The 20,158-nt window shown below is 35.2% G+C and overlaps 1 long non-coding RNA gene across 1 annotated transcript; it reads left to right on the top strand.

Annotated features, from left to right (window-relative positions):
* The first annotated feature begins 1,215 nt into the window (after nt 1-1,215).
* Nucleotides 1,216-19,864, top strand: LOC104142956 (uncharacterized). The gene is made up of 3 exons (XR_011139440.1): nt 1,216-1,293; nt 10,660-10,819; nt 17,294-19,864. It is a non-coding gene; the product is annotated as an uncharacterized lncRNA (long non-coding RNA).
* The last annotated feature ends 294 nt before the right edge of the window (nt 19,865-20,158 follow it).

Here is a 20,158-nt window from a genome sequence, read left to right as displayed (position 1 = left end):
CTGTCTTAGACATTCTCAAAACATCCACTAAAAATTCATGTTAGGATTGTAGGGAGATAGTTTTCAAAAGTTAAATTTGCAGATAGTTTTCAAAGTCAAATTTGTAAAAGTATTTCATTGCAAAGAAATATAGACAGCTTCCAAGTGAATTTTCAAAAGTAATGGGGCTCGTAAAAGTATTGTATACCTGACACTTTTCAAAAATCCAGTAAGTGCTTGCCTCCAGTTTCAATGTCTAGATATTAGTGGACTGATTAAAAAAAAAAAGTCATAAAAACTCACTTTTATCTTGGAATATCTCAATTAAAAAAATACTGTATAACCACAGTCAGATGATCTCATCTTTAGAGTTGCAGGAACGTACAGTGTAGCTTTCCCTGGTGTATGTGTATACATGAGTGGGTGTTGCTTTGGAAATCTCATTCCACTGTTAAAAAAATCTTAGCATATCATATAAAATGTCTTTCTATAGCAAAGAGTGGTATGCTTCACTTAAAGGCAAAAGGAACTTTTTCAATCTTGAAAATATTTTTCATGTTTAACATTATACTCTATAAACACATAATGGATTTATTTTGTCTTCTACTGAAGAGTGTGAGCAGATTACTACAGCAAAAGACTGGACTGTCTGTATGTGCATCTGAGAATGCATCCACTTACTATCATAAAGATTATGCAATGTGTCTCCTACGGTATAACTGGATAGTGAAAATAAGACTGGACATACCTGAATATTTCTTTTTCATAGAGCAGTGGGTGAAGAGAATTAGGATTGGATTAAAAATCTCTGAGTGTTGAAAGTCAGTATGTATGTGAACATTCAAAAATGTGAACAGTCCAGTCTGTAGTAATGCTTTTATCATGTCCTGTGCTAACAAAAATGTTTAACAATTTAGTACTGTGGGTCTATCTCAATATTTTTCATTCGCTTTCATATGATAATGAATTTTATTCTTGTTAAATATGTTGTTACATCATTTTTTATGATTGTTTAAAATTTTGATTTCAATAGGAAATTAACGAAATGATCCATTTCGAGATCCCCTTTTTGGGGGAGAAAAAAAATCTATTTTTAGCTGCAAATGTCCTGTTTTTCCACAAGATGGAGCTCATTCACTGTCTTACAAATCAGCTAGGTAAGCTCTTGAAAGAAATGTCCTTATAGCATTCTCTCGTATAAATAAGCAAAAGTCAAGACTAGCAAGTGTGATATAACAGTCTTGTGTTTTTGGAAGGCAGAAATGTCTGCAGAAACATCATTTAGATCCAGCTAAGGTGTATCCTCACCAGCAGGTAAGTTTTAATCTTTGGCTTTAAGGTTTATTTATAATAGTAGCGAGGTTATATTAGTTTATGACATCTAGAGCCAGTAATTATGCAATCCACTATTTATGTAATAGAATAATCCAGTGATTTGCCACACAAGGAGAGTTCTGCACTATGTAAACATAACGATTGCATCTTTGATCTGTTAGAAAGGAAACTTGACTGTTTATATAAAACTAAAGTCCAGAATCAGAACTACATCGATGCTTAAATCAAAGGTTTTGATTTTAGGTTGCTGGAGGTTTTCTCTGAATAGCATTCTTTATTAAGACTAAAATTAAAGGTTGTCAGTTTTTCCATAACAACCTTCTGTGACTAAAAAGTGCTAGGTTATGTTTCTAAGGGTTCAGCTTTCTTTGTCTGGGTAGCACACGCAATGAGTGTGATCTCCCACAACAGTACCTGAGCATCACAGACTCACCGACCAATTTGGTTGGGAGGGACTTCTGGAGGTCATTCCTCTCCCCCCTCCCAAATCAGGGACAGCTTCAGGTAGGTCTGCTTTTTTCATTAACGGCCTCACCTTTCTAAAAGGCAATGATAATATGTAATCCAGGACTGCTCAGTTAAAAACATGGGCAAAATACTTTCAGTGGTTTCAGCTACAACGTAGAGTGTTGATACACATATTCTGTAAATACTGAGCAAAGTAAAATCTCTGGAAGCAGCCTGAACTGAAATTGAAAGCTTTTAAGTTTCATTAAAGGACAGGTCCAAAAGCCTGCCCAGTCCACTCAAATTCATCTTCTATGGAAGGAATACCTTATGCAAGATTGTTAATCTTACCTTGATGCTTATGTCAGCCACAAAACCTTTAGGATTCACCCAGTTCAGCTGAGGAATTACTACACTCCTAATTATGCAATGACTCTGGGCTGAAAAATGTGGGGCTGTGGCAAATATACCTTAACATCAGTGAGACCTCACACCTTTTCAGTTGTTGGGTTACAGAAGGGTCAAGCATACTCTGATTCCAGAAGCATGAAACAACCCAGCCATCCCCTTTAAATCACTTTTCTTGTAATCATAAGAAAAATAACCTAAATTTTCAAATAGTGGCAGAGTGGGAAATTAGTTGAGCATTTATTGTTTCTTTCTCTTTAATTCACTGCCTTTTCGCACCTCTTTTTTTTTTTTTTTTTTTTCAAAAAAGAGACATCATATATTGGAAAAATTGAATTTGAAAAGGCTGTTTTGTAATTCTTTATGTTTCATTTATTATCAAATATGAGTTGCCTTTAAGCACGGATAGACCTTTGGTATAATCTGAGGAACAAAAATATTCCTGACTCTTTAATGAGGTTTTTAGTCATAAGTGGCATTAAGCTTAGGTTGAACGGTATTAGGTATTAGGTTCAATGGAAGATCTAGCTCTTGGATGGAGAAAGTTAACTAGCAGATAGGTTCATAGTTTTTATTTCAGAGGGCCTATGTCAAATTTTGACTTGTCCTCGTTCCAATTCCTATATTTCTATGCACTGAAAACAAAAATAGGTGTCTTTGACAGCACATCTTAACTTTGGTTAGTAACCAGACAGAACAAAGTAAATCTCAGTGTTAGATGTAAGATTGAATATAAGCAATTTCCTGTCTTCTTTCTGTACAGTCGTACCTTGATTTTGTTACCAAAAGCTTGCATGTTACTACATACATGCAAAACCTTGACTTTGGTGGAACGAGACTGTTGGACAGGGAAAGGCTCAGGAGGGGGAGAGGGAAGAGAAAGGCAGCGTATACTTCCCTTACTGCAGGGACCTTACCATCTCTCTTATACCAGGAGAGGTGCCCCATTACTCATGATTTATGACACCATGACAATTCCCCAATGTTTTGCTCTTAATAAGACAGTCTCTTAGAATTAATTTCATTAGCAAGCATCCACAAAGTCCCTATAAGAGCTGAAACACTCCAAAGCAGCAGTGGTTGCTTGCTTTGCTCATAATACTTCAGTATATGCACACGCCAAAATAGTTGCATGCTGCTCAGCAGGTCTCTGATTGCTTTTGTTAAAACTGTACGAATAAGAATCAGAAGAAACCACAGTAAGTACTTTTCATGTGATCACTGTTTATAATAATGTTATATGCTTGAAAAATTTCAAGATCATTAGTTGCTGAAGTCTGATCACATAACAGCGAAGGGCAGGAGGCAGAAAAATAAAATACTTTTGTAATTGAGCTTTTCTTCCCTTTGGATGTGAATTGGGCTCTTTGTTCTGAAGATTTCAAGGTGGTGTCAACCAAGATCATAATTAGAAATTTTAACTGAGCGCTGTGAAATAAAAATAAGGTGAAAACCTCCCAGTAAAATGTGCTAGAGTCTTTAAGAACACAGAAGAGAATTCAAAGGCCGTAGAAAGCTATGGAGAGTTTTTATACTTATATCCTCAATAAGTTGACAGATACCAGCAGCTATACTGATTTTCTTTTTCTTTTTTTTTTTTTACATCTATTGACCTTATTCCTCATTGTGCATCTCAGACCGCTATGTGATGCTTTAAAAGATTAAACAGAGAATGATTTCAGGTCTTTTCTATCAGATAGAGCCCAGATTGACATCAAAGTCTCATTACAGTCCTATTGCGTACAAATCAAAAGGTGGTTGCTGCAGAAGACCATAGACTTTTTAACTAAATGATGATGGAGATGATGCAGCACTGGCATTTTCTAATATTTCAAAATACAGCATTTTCAACAGAAATTTCCCTATGAAGCTGCTGGAAAAAATAAAAAGCTTGATAGCATCAAGCCAAAGTTGGTCTGTTCAGGAACAGTGGCATCAGATTTACTCAGAAATGGAGTTATATCACAGAGCTCAGAAGAAAGTCCCATTCACATTGGGAAGCATTAGGAGGATTCTTCTCCCCGGCTCCTCTCTTACCTTCCTCCCTACCTGTAGACAATGACTTTTCTCTGGTTAGGTTTGTTTCAGATATAAGGCCAACTTTAGGATAGTCAGCTGAAAAAACACAGCCCTTTCTACTATTTGATTATATCAGCAAGATGACTTTTGCCATTGCACAGTCCATCTTCTTGGACTGGATTTGTTCATACTTTCATAGCACATGCAATAGTCTTAACTCCCAAAATAGCTCATAAAAAATCAGTAAATCCAGGAAACCTATTGTCATTGACTTACAGACTTGACTATTTTCTCTAAGCCTAACTGCTGCTTTCCTACTTTTTTCCAGGCCCTTTTCATGGATAAGAACTTTGAATAGATGTGCCTCTTTCAGTGTACTGGAAAAAGATAAATAGAACCATACATACGAAAATGACTAAGGAAATAAATTAGTAAGAGATTTGACTGTTCTGAAATCTGAAAAAGAAAAAAAAAGAATTATGATATTCTAGTGTGAGTGGCATAGGAAATTTCATTTTGTATTTATGATCATTTTATAGAAATTAGAAATTAGAGCTCAGTGTGTGGAGAGTGCGCGAACTGAAAGTACATAGCATTTGACAGCAATGCTTCTACAGAAATAGCTCAAGTATATGTTGAAAAATCACAAGTGTATTAAGGGCAGAGAACATGGAGGAGTAATCTCCTCCTCTGCAACAAAAAGTTTCTTTCATTTTATTTGCCAGCTCTGATACCAGGATGTCAACTAAAAGGTCCCTTTTCTTCTCTTTTCTCTCCTGGCCTTCCAGATGATATGGAAAGAGGAACAATAATTATAATTCTTTATATGAATGTCTTGAACTAAAGGGCAAGAAAATAGTCTTTCCACCTAAATTTGGATGTCTGTTGGGAATCTAAACATGCTCCCTGGCCAATGCAGATACTAATAAGGGAGTTATTTTTCATAGTCTTCAATAAAAAGAGGCTACCAAGGTGATGCAAACTTCCCTTTGAGTAAGAATTTGATTTTTTTTCTTGGTACAGAGTTACCAGCTTAACCACAAAACATATTTTCTGGTATTTTAATTTCATTTTCAACTTGAAAAAAAATATAATGGTCAGAGTATTTTTTAGAAAGAACAAACTGAAGATACAGTTTTAAAGCAAGTCGATAATCTGATTCAAATAAATATTATTTCAGTACAATGTTACCAATACCAGTCTTCCTAAAATATGGAAAAAAAAAAAAATCCATCTACATCACTTTAGCAATCTATTATTCCTTATGCTTCATCTCCATTATTGAAAATTTGAGTAGTAAAAATTAATTGTAATTTTATATAGATTTTCTGTAGCATATCTAGCTTTCTTTTATATAATAAGTGTGGGACAGGTATAGCAAATTGAATGTCAGAGGGAGGTAAATTAGAATCTTTGAGAAGAGAATAGCTTTCACAAAGCATTTTGATATTTAAATGCTATTGATTTCATTACTTTAGTGAAAGTTAAGAACCCAAATACCTTTGAAAATTTGTCCCAGAAATACTATACCATAGAATCAGGTACAGCTGAGAGGAATGAATTGATAGATTTCCCTGATTAGTTTTCCACTTACAGTTGCACTGAGTACTTGTGTCAGCAGATGCTTTTGATGATCCTGGGATTTATAATACAAAAGGGAAAGATAATGATAGTAACATGAAAAGATAGTAGTAACATGGAAACTCACTACAGAGCTCAAGTCAAAGTACGACCTGTCTCTAGACTATCCTCGCTGCACACTGGCCCCACAGGCAGCGCACAGACATATGGGTGGCCTGACTGGGTGTCTCCAGCTGCGCAGTTGGCCTGTACTAATAGCGCTGCAAAATACCCGATGTGCTACCGCCAGTGTTACTTTTGACTAGGTGTTTATCTTTTCAGTTGTTGCTTAAAGGGAAACTGTCTGCTCCTCTGATTAGGTCATATTAATTTTATTCTGATGCATCAAGAAAAGAGCTTTAACTGTAGCACCAGGTGTTATAGTTACTTACAAGAAACACTGAGGTATATTATATATTTTCTTTCATTAAAAGCAAATTTGCCCTCAGATCATCTTGGGGAAGAATGCATGTTCCCCATAACTTCATCCATCCATCCTAACCCATTTTTCAATTGCACTGAATTTTCTGGTATCTTATTGGTATGTTACTTATTAGGGTTTTTTTTTTATTATTAGGAATTTTTGTGTTGTATTTTTTCACTCATTTGTATAATTTCCTTCACTTCTATTTTTCCATTCCTTAAGGTACTGTACAAGGCTCTTTTCCTCATCCTTTCTGTGCTCTAGCTCACAAAATCATTTCCCTTTTTTTCCCGTTCCAATTTCATACATATTGACTTTCACTTTATTTATTCTTCTCCCTTTTCTTTCTACAGTCCACACACGGTCTATGTTCCTCAGCAACCAGTTAGAGCTAAGGGTTAAACACAGGTCTGCTTCCGTAACTTCCATAACATTAACATATACTGTCACTACCTCCATATAATATGAAATGTCTGTTCCCCTGTTTCCTGTTTCTGTATGTGGTATGGTTTATTGATATTTCAGTCTCTCACACGCCTCTGAGGCCTCCTCCCATTAAACTGGGGGAAAAATAAACATAGGGTTGGGAAACCAGTGATGAAGGTGACATATATAGTTATTACTATCATTGTAAACGTCCGTATGATAGAAAGGATAAAGGAAAATCAGGATACAAAGTGATAAAATTGGAAGGAATCCTGAAAATACTCAGTGCAGTCTGAAGGCACTGCAGGAGCCAGTGGAATTTGGCCTCTTTCAGAGCCAGGTAGTTAATCTTTGGTCTGACAGCTATCTTAACTCTTACAGTACTTCTTATTTTCATATTATATATTCTTATATCTTATTTACATTGAGCAGTAAAGGAAATAACTGTGAGCAAAGAAATGCCAACAGAGAGTTTAATTTCTTCTTGATTTTGAAAGGAGAAGGAGATGTGCATCTCCATATTTTTAAACTCCTAACAGATATTTATACACATGCACACACACACGTGCACACACACAGACACACATACACACGCGTGTGTATGCGTATATATGTTATTTGCAATGTAAATGGCTAGCTGTGGCACAAATGCAGACATTTACCTATGCATAACCTAATTACGAATTCCTAGGATTGCAAATTAATGCATTAATCAACTTTCCTGTTAATTTATCTCAAGCAATTTAACATTTATGATGCAAGCTATTAGTAATACTGCCTTAGCCTTGGGAACTTGCCAATTTAACTAAAGCCAGTGTCAGCTCATTTCAATGACTATTAAAAAGAAAAATAAGATTTGCAAACACTTAGTGGTTCATAATAGAATTTGATGCCATTTATTTCTTGAAAAAAAATAAAATATATACTTATTGAAATACAGTAATATATTTAAATATATTCCTAACACTAAGCTATTGTAGATTAAATAGGAGAATCCATAACGGTAAAAGGATTAGTGTCAGGAAGCAAAAGATGCTTAACACAGTGCATAATAATTGTCATTTCAGAACAGTTCAAGTTAGATTCCAAAGTGATGAAAATCACTATTTAGAAAAATAAGCTTACATACAAAAGGTTACATTAGCAATCTGACAGAAATGCACTTCTCTGTATTCTGTTTCTTGCCTCAAAAAGAGTAGAGTTTAGAAGCTGTATGGAAGCTATATAATGCCAAATCATAATTTAAAAATAGCTCTTCTCCTTCATGCTCAAATGAAAAGGTAAAAATTAAAATAATCAAAGTGATTATGGCTGTTAGAATTTTTGATTTAAAAGATCATAAACTGAAAAAGCAAAGATGGAATAATCACATTTTACTGTGTTGCATTTCCACTCTGGCTGCTTGATTTTGTATGGGATTCTTGGAAAAGAGAAAAAAAAAACACGCTCACCTGTCAAATCTCCTTGAACGTATGTGTTTGTGAATGGGAAGCAGAAAAGCTTATGAGAATGTTTTTCAAGCATAAACAAAAAGTTCTTTGAGAAGCCTGACTAAAGATATATACTTTTAATTAGAGTGATCTCTGATAGAAATTTTTTCATTGAGAAAAATGTTTAAGAAAAAGGTAATAAATCTTTGGTTTCTGACTTATCAGCTGACATAGCTGTGGCTTTTAGAGGGATTTTAAAATCTGTACATATATTTTCAGTGTATAGCCTTTGATCTGATTACAGGAGTGGATTTTAGGATGGATCAAAGAGCTGGAAGACCTCACAAGAGGTAAACGAAGCTACATATCTGACTCAAGCCAACATTAAATGTATTTCAATTATTTCTGACATGCCTATCTGGATAGATAGAAAGGATTCAAAACTAGAGCAGGCTCACTCGTTTGATTTTCAAGTTCCTATTAGCGGATGGATTATTAGAAGAGAACGTCAGAAGGCTCAGCATACCAATTATCTTGGTGATCTATCCAAGTTTTATGATAAAACTGAGTAAACCAGGATACAAGTTCAAAGATGAGCTATTCTTTTTTGTTTATTTGCTTGTCTGAATTTTGCAAGACTCTGCACTTTTGAACTAAGTAAGCATCAACATCTCTGAAGAGCTCCAGACATGGAAAGACTGGGTTATAGCACTTCCTAGCGTAAGCAAATCCTAGAAATTGCATGCATTTATAGCATACCAAGAACCTAACTTCAGAAACACAGTAAATTAATTTTATCTTCTGCTGTCTTCCTTATTTTCCTGTCAAACTATTCTTATTTGCATTCAACTTTTCATATGCTTATTTTACCCTGCTTCACTCACTTTCTATCTATTTTCCTTCCTGCAATTACAACTTAACATCATCTATTCTTCTGATGATTACCCATCATCCAAAGTGAAAATCCATTTTTTACCATTAGGCTCTGTTAAGAAATGAGGCAGCATGCTGGCATAAAATAGAGAACAAAAAAAATTTATTTTTTTTCTTATATATGCCAATAATAACTCACTGAGAAATTCATACTTTTATCTAACAACCTAACCCACATTTTTGACTTCAGGGTAATTCTGACTCAAATATTTGGAAAGATATTAACTACCAAGTTTATTTTGCAGCATAGAGCTGATTCAACATAAATCATTTAGATATTTAGATGTGATGGGTGAGAAAGAAAAGCAGCAAACAGCAACAATAAAAATAAATGTTTTGATATGCATGAGAGAAAGATTTTTTCCTCAGTTCTAAAATCTGCTTCACAGTTATCTGTTCCTCTGCATATGCAACACACTATATTAAATAAAAATAAAATTTCTTTTGGCTAATAATTCTCTCCTTTGATCACTGATTTATATTGACACCTAACTTTTTAATTTCCACTCTACCATGTTGTCATCATTCCTTCTTGGGGAAGTGCTTGATCTTTGTGAGTACATGCTGTGGTTTGACAGTCATGACCTTGGATTAAGTAAGGAAAGCAGACCCATAGCCAGAAGCATGCGGAATAGCAACGCTTTTATCTCCAGGCAGTGCCACGTTATTGGCTACATACTCGGCAGGAAGTCAAGGCTTAACCAACACATTGCTTATAAGATTTCACAGATTAGAATTTACAGAAACGTTAATTTGAAAAGCTGATAGCAACCATGCAACAAGAAAATAACAGAATTATAGTAAATGCTGTATTAAACAATGTGAAGAAACATATTTTTAAAAGTAAATAGTCTTGTTTTTCACTTCCCATCAAGTTACTCTTACTGTACACAAAGCCTCTGCTTTGGCCAGTAATTTATACTGACTTGTAGCTCTGTGATTTTGTTCCGTTCCATGGAGTAAAAGCCTTTAAACTGTTTTTCTTCTGTCATCTGAGGAAAGAGCTGTTACTTGTCTTTTCAGATGGAGGCATTCTAAATCATTGTTCCTTCCTTCAAAAATCATCTTTCCATTGACTTCAATATGCATAAAGATCTTGAAGACCATTTTCTGTAAACATCAGGGGCACCTATTCTACGGAGAAACTATAATGGAAATTAAATGGTAGTGTAACTTACGCGCTCATCTGAAGAGTAAAAATATTGTATGATTGAATATAACAGCCACAATTCAGAAATAAAAGTGACATTTCAATTATTCATGACCAGACCATAAATTACAAAAAAGATATCTGACGAAATTGTGATATTCTAATACATATTGTAGGATCAGCCTAAGAGAATAAACTTCCTTGAATGAAATATGGGCTGTGAATTATTTACTCTTGTCCAGTGGGAACTGACTGTTGCTTTTCAGATACCTGACAACATTACTATGCCATGCAGTATATCATTATTATTCATCTGGCATTTTAAAGATTCATGTCACAACAAGGAGAGTCTTTTTTTTTTTTTTTTTTAATTTTGTTAATAGCAGTTTCTGGACCAGGGGATACAGGAGCTTTTTAATCCCTTTAAAAAATGGTTATATTTTTCAAGGAACTCCCTGAACTATGTTTTTTTCTTCTTCCTTTCACAGGGGAGTGCCCTCTAACATTTCTGTAATAAGCGTTGATTCTTGCAGAGTATGATGGCAGACCAAAAGAGGATCCTGACTCATCGTCTCTCCCAGCATTGTATTTCCTATTGCTAATGCTGAAGATGGACAAATGGACCAGCAGTTCGACCCAATGAGGCAGGTTTTATGTTCTGATGTTCTCCTGCACAGTTACTGCTTATATTTCCCTCTGATCTCTACTCTCCATTTACTATTCCTCTGTCTTATCAAAGAAGGTTACAATAGGTTATGCCAGAAACTTCAGTGAGGTTTTATTCCTCCCATTATGCAGTTCCAGACAATTTCTAGAATGGGCCAAAGTGAGAAGGCACAATGGTCAAGGAGCGCAGTATTTCTGGCTAGATTGACAAGGATACATGAAATTAATCCCAAATAAAAATGCAATTATTTTGGCTGTATGCATGTTTCTAGTAGACAATATATACTGTATCTCTCTGATATAACTCTTTTTTTTTCCACATAATTAGGCAAGGTGGTAATATAATTCAGTAGTTCTCGGTATCAATGTGGAAACTGGTTTAATAAATGTGCCACCACAGAAGATCAGATTATGTTAATACCTAACATTGATTCAGTCTTAAAAACGGCTAACAAATTTTGTAAAGAGAAAAAATTCAAATTAGGAAAAAAATTCTGAAATTAAGGGTACAGATCAGGCATGTAACTGAAGAGAATTTATCAGCAACCTATAAATTACATCTAAACAATTAGACTACTCATTTTTAAAGGAATTTTCCAATCCTATGAAGTGATTTCATTCTGAAATTCCACCGACTTATTGGAACTATTGTGTTGAACAGCCAAGCAAGCACAAACAAAGTAACATTTTATAATAGATTTATAATATTAAGTAATTATTTTTGCTATTTTCACTTAAATTTGACTGTTAATTAGTAAAAAATAATAAAATTGTCTGCATTATAAAATCTACCACTTGAATCAGAATCATGAAGATACAGTAATTTGTGAGAAAGATTAGTTATAGTTCTAATTTTGAAAAACAACTAATTACAGATAATGTTCACATAAAAAGTATCTGAAGTAAACGTGTTGAAAGTCAAATCAAGTTTATCACATATTCAGAAAAATTATACTGAATCCATTAAAAATGTCATAAATCTCAGTTTTTCACTACAAACTCGGAGAACTTTGAGCATTCAGGGAAAAGTGAAAAATGAGGTAAAAAACAGAAAATTGGGTCTCAGGCTAGATAATGGAGCAAAAATAGGTAACTGAACCAGTGGGAAAGTGTAGGCGGTAAACACCTACACTTACACCTACTAAGCAAGAGCAATGCAGGGAATGCTTAGGATGGGCAGCACCCTAGAAATAGGAGGGGATGGAAAAGAGGTGTAGAAATGAGCAATTAAAAAAAGAGGAGTGACTAATTTCTGTTCAGGGGTGGGGGTGGGAGGATAAGGAGAGGTTGCCATTTTGTTTGAGGCACTTAAAAGACCAGGTTTCAGTTTAAATTATTTGCATGATTAGATCATGTACTCTTTTTTTTTTTTCAATTTCCTTTTTATCCCATATAAATTACTTAAAAGAATCAGATGAACAAGAAAATAATAAGACCGATTATATTATTTACATTATCATAATACAATGCAGTGCTCAAAATATCAGAGAGTGAATTGTAATTTCACCACTATTCTAATCAAATTTTCTAATAAAGCCAAGATAGAAGCTCTGTTTGTACCAAATTCATCTGAAATAAGTCGATTTCAATTACTAGGTTGGAGGAAATGAGATAAAATTCAAATACAACAAAAAGAAAATGAAACATGCAACAGTGAATTTATTCTGTATAACCATACACATTTGATTGTTATTCTTTCCTCTAGCCCTTCAGATGCCCCTTAATTGATTTGGAAAAAAATAAATCACCATTAATATATAGAGAAATAATTATCCTACGTAAATGCCATATCCTATGAAAATGTATGGCCATCTAGCAGCTACAGTTTGAGTTAAGCTATCAACAACATTTTGGCTATTTAAAAAATATATTCAGCAACAAACAATGGTAAGGAAGCTAATGAAATATGGTATTATTTAAGTATGCAATTTCAGTTTAATCACAACTACTATATAGTGGAAAGGTTGAAGAGGCTTTACTCGGTAAATTAAATTTTAACTCAATGGCATGCCAGTTCAGCTTCTAAAAATTATATTCAATATATTTTTGTTATTAAAAAAAAACACGCATGAAACAGTAGGAACACAATGAATGGTTTCTAGACAGCCTCTTTAACATCTTTAATGGTGTCAGATATATTTGGCAAAAGTCTTCTAATGTTACCTGAAGTTGCTGGCCTGGATATATATAATGGTTATATTGAATGGTGAAGAGATTAAAAACTGAAGCCAAAATAAAAATAGTCTAGAAGGCATGAAAAGGAGAGGAGAAATTAGCCATAGTTCTTTCTATTCATTGTTCTGAGCTTTTTGGCTGAATACTTCACATTAGCACATAGGTTAAAATGTCAATGGTGTGAAGAGCTTCATGCTCACTGTTGGCAACAGCTCTAGTATGAATATAATCTTGAACAATAAATTATCAATGAGAGTTAATGAACTTAATATGAATATTTTTTTCTGACAAAGAAAATACAGCAGTAGACAGTGAGTCTACGGGAGTGTCATTCATTTTATCTAACTTAGAGATATCTAATATACACAGTTACTGCCTAATTAGTGATCTAGTTTTCCTTTGAAGTCAGTGAGGAAAAAAAAATCAAAAAAAATCCAGGTAATTTATAGAATGATCTGACCTAATGCTTACTTTCGTCTCTAGATGATCTCAGATGTTCAGACATGTCTGGATGTACCTATTAAAACAACCCAGACTTCTAGGACATAGTCAGACATCTATGTTTTATATGTGAAAAGGAGATGCGCTTAATTCCTCTAGACTGCAAACCGAAGTGAATAGAAGAGCAGAAGCCTTTTGGGAGGATTAGATCGCTACACTGAAATAGGCAATTAAACCAAGGCCAGGAAAATATAGATTATAATATTGAATCATTAAAATGATTATTAACACACTTTTAACCCATGACAAGTCAAAACACAACTGTTTGCCAGATAATTTTTGACAATCTGGGATAGTGGGAGCAAGGGAGCATTCCTGACATGGCAGCTTGGATGAGGCAACTTTTATATGGAGATAAGCGAGTTCAATAGCGTGGATGCAGTTTTTCCTTGACAGATGGGCTTATTGTAAAAAAGATATATGTAGGCAACAGATCTTACAAAGACTTTGTATTTTAGTGTCAGTGCTGGTGAAGAGTCATATTAAAGAATGTCAGAGATTGAACGTTGGTCAGCAGATAACTTGTGAGGATGATTTTGACCACAGGAAGATTGACCATCATAAGATACCAAATTAAGAACAGCAGAAATAGCTAGCGGAAAATGAGGTTTGATTGGTCAATAAGAAGGGAAAATAGGAGAGGTATCCTTGTAAGTAAGGGAAAGCCACTTACCTCCCCTCATACTATTAGTTACAGTTAGAGAGTAATAATTTTAACAAAAGTAAAACAAAGGAATAAACAAATCCAGTTCCATTAGGGCTGAATTAAAGACATGCAAGCACCTTTTCTGTATGTTTCTTCCATTATTAATTGCTTTAAAAAGTCTCATAGGCCAGTGAAGTCTGTTATTTTGTTTGTCTTCAGCTTATCACTTCAGCTTACCTGAAAGTTTCCCTTCTGCTCTCTAACAGCAATGCCTCACTACTAAGTACTTCTATATTAATATATTTCTCTGTAAAAACATTGGCTACTGTCGTGAACATGAAATGCCTGGACTGTAATATGATTCAGTATAGCAATCTGTATTACTTGGAGAAACGGAAAGGTAAGTTTTGCCATGTTATACTGTCCCTGACTTTCTGGTCAAAAATATGTATCGGCTTTCCAATTACCTCTGTTTGAATTCTAAGTGGAAATACTTTGATATTATTGCACCAAAATGTGCTTCTCTAGCAAAATCTTACATTAACAGCCATTAATCCCGTAATATTTAATGTCTTGAAAGAATTACAGTGCATTGGAGGACCAGAATTAGGAGAGAATTTCTCACTTAATTATCTGATCCTGGATAATTCAGAAGGGAAAAATTCCTGTGGTTCTACTGTCTATTAGTGAATTCTTTAACATTCAAGTAACACGTATCCATGGCTTAAAAACTACTTCAGGTCCAACTTTGTGCCTCATCTCCTCATCGTCCTCCACTTCTGCAATGAAATCTGCTTGCTGTTGGCCATTCCATTTCTTGATGACGTAAGGAAAGGCATATAAAATTATTTGTAACCCAAATACATTGCAAACTATTGCCTAAATGTAAAAAAAAAAAAGCCCCAAGAAATTTAAAACCAGTTCGTTTTGCTTGTAAAACATTATCTAAGAAAGGAAACAATGGGCAAAGATTGTATATGCACAAAAATGAATATACCACACTAAAGCATAGCTGAACTTAATCCATTACGTATTTAGCTTCAAGAGGCATGTGGAGAACCTGCAACCTGCCTGACAGCAGGAAGTTAGGGATTTTGTTACTAAGTACACTGGATCACCATAATAACACAATATAAGGAAGATAGCATGACCATACACACAGAGTATATGTAAAATGGTGATTTTAATTCTAATGAGTCAATGCCAATTTTCTAGAATGAAAGGTGTGTTTTAGTTTATTCACTTTTTTATTCTTATTGACCTAGAAGTGTGTGAAAATATGAGGTTTATTTATTTGTTTGTTTGTTTTGGAAAGTGGTTCAATAGTGGGAAATCAGCCTGAAGTGGAATTTATGCCCCTTAGGCACCTTCGAAATTCCGCAAAAGCAATGCCGTAATCCTTACACAAACAACAATACGACCTACATTTTCCCCTTCTCATGCAAGCCTGAATGGAGACCCTATCCGAAGAAGAAACGGGTGTGCGGATTGACGAAAGGCTTTCTCCCTTAGACAGCCCTTCCATCACAGAGTGAAATTTACCCTCAGAGAATCACAGCAATTAAAAGTCCATTCACAAATGTACAAGTGGGGCAGGTTGTTTTTACAAAGAATAGTCATTCATATCAGCACAAATATTGGAAGCAGTGGAACCAGTCTCAGCAGTTTGAGAGATTCAGGATTCTAATTATTTCATACTAATTTATGTATTTTCTTAGCCTCTGCGTTAATCAGAGCATTAACTGAGTATTTCCATCTTACTTTAAGTAAACCAAAAAAAGTTAATTTTATTCCTTTATTTTGAGTTCACCTTGGCAAGCTTACCTTACCATAACGCTGCAACACTTCATCTTCATTTGTCACAGGAGCTCCACCCTCAGCTAATAGAGCCCTAACATTAGCTACATTATTGCTTTGATTGTAAAAAATAACATTTTTAGTTATACAAAGTGCTAGCTCAAATAAATAATTAGTTCTTTTCTTTTCTTTTTTTAATTCTTTCTCTCTTCCTCTCTTTTTTTCCAACAATTTAAAAGAGAAACTTATTTGTAATGGACTAAAAATTAGAGGCTTTTGGTGCTTAAGTGTCCTTGTTTTTCCTCCAACTTCCAAATAAAATCTCCACCTTTTTTGCTTTAAGAAAAGAAATCGCTGACCTCAGTTAAGACAAGTCCCTAAACCCAGTTTGATTTACAGTGTAATAAATATTTGGATCACACCTAGAAGCATATCTGGGTCTTGGAAATGAGATTCCAGTTCAAGGAAGGTAAGGTCAGGAAATTGAACTTGTAAAACGGAGCACTCATGCAGAACAGAAAGATGACAGAGATATTGCTAGACCACATCTTTTTTTCTTTCTTTCTTTCTTTTCCCACTGTAACCTGTGCTGCTTAATACATTTTTAAGTTATCCAAGATTAGAGTTTTCAGAACATACAAAATTATTTGAATTTATAACATCTAGAGATGAATGAGAAAAGCTAGAGGGCTTCATGATTCTGGGCAATAGTGCAAAGCAATATCTATAGGGAAAAAGTAACTCTTACCTGTTACTAGACAACACATTAATTATAAGAACCTAAATATAATTCCAGTCAAATGGAATTATCAGGCAGCAAGCAGTAAGCTTAAGTAAGAGAGTCCATTTTTAAACCACATACAATTACACTGAGGAGCTCCTAACCACAGACTGCTATAGAGGGCAAAATATAAACGATCTCACAAAATTAATATCATTGGCTATTAAGAAAGATGGGATGGAAATGCAGCCCACAGCTTAGATCCTAAACTGCTAATTTCCAGAATAACATGACAAAAGAGTCCATTTCTTTGTATGCTCTCAGGTCAGTATTTGTTCCCAGTCATGTCAGACAGTGTACGGAGCTGGACTGATCTTTGGACTGACTCAGTACAGCCATCAAAATAGTCTTGTGTTTAACCACGGTCCCACCATGTTATCACGTGCATATGTAATATGCATATGTAAATTATCATACAGCATATAGCTCATTCATAAAACTAAGGAATAATAAAATCTAGAATGTCATCATTAAGACACATACGCTGTAGAGGAGTGACATACAGATACAATGTGACGTTGACAAGAGGCTTGTTTGTTTGTTTGTTTTTAGGTAGGAATGGATGAGAGAGACATTTCACCAAATCTGAAACTCCAGGACAGTGAAGCCAAACCTGGGGTTAGCAATAATGGCATCCCCATCACCACTGCAGAGCCGTAAAGGCCTCATGGAGGGAAGGCATCATTGCAAATACAGATATATAAATCCCGCAGCTTGAGGAAAGTTAATATTTTCACAGACACGTCCTTTATGTTTTACAGGTACTGAAAGCAACTGGGTCAGGTGTACTGCACACTTAAAATACGCAATGAGGGTGAGTGGGGTGTAGAGATATGTGTAATTCCGCTGCAGAATCAAGAGACTGCTGTCACGCCGCTCACTAATTATCTTCACTCCTTGCAAAAGTTAGTTGGTCTTTCTAGTTCTCTGACTGAGCTGTTCATTCCAACACCTCCTAATAGGTTTTAGTCAAAAAGAAACATTACCTTTCTAAGTTTGAACGATAGGACTTTGCTGATCCAGTCGATTTTAACTGAACTGAGCATTCCTACAAGCAGCTCTGCCAACAGCCAAAATGCAGTAACCTCGGCTGTGGCAGCTGTGACATCTCCTCACAGGTAAGTGCTACCAAGGAGCGGTAGTGCACCTTACGTTCAGTGCTAAGAGACGGCAAACACTAGCACCTACCACCTTTCAGCGCTGCCTCCTCCCAGCCATGTGCGCTATTCGCTTCTGTTTCAGCCTACAACAGGAATTCACAGCTGTTACTTAAGGCACTGCCAGAGGAGGGCATGAGCAGTCACACTGGACAGAAGTCTTTGCTGGGACTTACCCAGCTCTACACGAGACTGGTGCAAAGCTGTAAGCCGTTTTTTCACCTCTATCGCAATATGTAGTCAAAGTGGTTAACGGAAACCATCAAACTTAAGTAACATGATTAGGTTTTAGTCTTGGAACAACACAGATCTTTATCTGCGCAAGAGCCATACACAAATACCAGCTAAAAGACAAACTTACAGACAAAGCTAAAGGTTGTGCCTATCTGCGTTCTCGTAACTGCTTGAGCCGCGTACCACCAGGTTAAAGTGGAGACCTCAGACTTGGGTCACAAACACAGCATATCTAGTACTGTCTTCAAGCATTAAAATCCTTTTGGGCATGAAACAACTGTGCTTAGTCATAATTCTTCCCTTTCCATTCTGGCAGTGATTTCTATTGAGGATTTTTCAAGTTGTCTTACATGTGTTTTTAGTTTCACAGCAGCACAGCAACAAGGAGAGTTTTTCACTGCATTTAAATTCAGGCAACTGCTGAAAGGTCTCCTTTACTATCAACACTCTCCTACCTCTTCACTTGCAAGCTTGAGCCCACAGGAGGAGTTGGCTGATTCACTCATCTGATGATAGAAAATTAATCCCCTCTTCCCTCCCACATGCCAAGAAGTGTAGTTTCTGTCATCAGTGAGCTGAACCAGCTCAACCTCCAGGGGATCTAGATAAAGGCAAACGATATAGGGAAGAGGGAAGGGAAAAGAGACTTGGCAGCATCTCAGAGTTGCATCAGATTAGATATGACATGAAACTACATCTAGGCAGAGCCCTGAAAAAATGCTTGATGATATTACAGGTGAATATTCTGCATTTTTTTCTGCATTACCTTCAAAATTAATGTCTACTTGATGCTGTTATATTTTTTCACAGGCCTTTGAGGTGGAAATGTATCTGTTAGCGGCATAAAACTCAAACGTTAGCTGCTATCTAAAAGTAATTAGCTGAACCACATTTGTCTATTCCTGCGATTACATTTAGAATCACTTTGCTTATTTACACATCCTTAAGCCCTTTAAATGCACACAAACAGCTTTAAATAACCAAGTGTCTAGATAGGTTACAGCAAGTTGTAACAGGTGGTAACTGGAAGAAAACACTGTGTGGAATGCACTTTTTTTTATTGCTAAAAAGCTCTATTTTCATCAGTTGTTCCGGATTCTCAGCTAATACTACACTAAATGCTACATAATGTGCTGAATCATAATTCTTACTGCAAACCTAGCTATTAAACTTCGGACTATTTTTTATCCCAAACGGTATATCAATGGTAGATTTTAGCATTTAAGAAAACTTAAATTTCATCTATTGAGACACCTTCTTCAAAAGCAGTTCCTGAATCAAATATAATTTAACCTTATTAAAATTTCTTTAATCTCCTTAACTACAGGTGAAGTGAGAAGCATCAAAAAGTTGTCAGTCCTAGAAGCTACTGATGTACCTCTAAGCTGTTATACACATTTATACATAAATTGATTTAAAATGAGACAGAACAAAATTGAAGAGGATTGTTTGCTCCAAAAAGGATAATCTGTATTCCTCCCTGAAGAGTTAAATGTTAATGAACCTTAAAATAAATTCATGATCTGATGATCTAAAACCAAGAGAAAGGGAAAATTTCACCTTAGAAATCAGGTGAACTATTGTGAGGAAAGTAGATTTTTTTTCCCCCTCTCTGAAGCCATCAAAGATTCTGCTTTACCATTGTTCACCAAAATTCATTAGTCTGAAATTGTCACAGATGTTGAATTAACGGGGAAATATGTACACTGTATAACAGCTAGGTAAAAAACTGCTGGTTCTTGTGCAACATATCCATGGAAACAATTGCTTAGTAAAATATATCAGGAAAAAGTCGGATGTACTGTACTATATGAGATTAGGTGCTTCTTCCAAAACTGCACTGATTTATTACAAGATTAAGACAGCATTAACAGTGATTGCCAAATAGTATAATTTACAGCATCAGAATTTTTTTTTTACTATCTGTAACAAATTTCACTGATAAATCAGCCATTTTTCCCATATATTTTAATTTAAATATCTGTATTGAAGAAGAGCAGGTTAAACAAAACTACTCAGCTACATTTATT

Source organism: Struthio camelus, chromosome 2 (assembly GCF_040807025.1).
Source record: "Struthio camelus isolate bStrCam1 chromosome 2, bStrCam1.hap1, whole genome shotgun sequence".
Classification (NCBI taxonomy): Eukaryota; Metazoa; Chordata; class Aves; order Struthioniformes; family Struthionidae; genus Struthio; species Struthio camelus.
The sequence above is the reverse complement of the archived record's forward strand: the minus strand, read 5'-3'. Positions and strand labels throughout refer to the sequence as shown.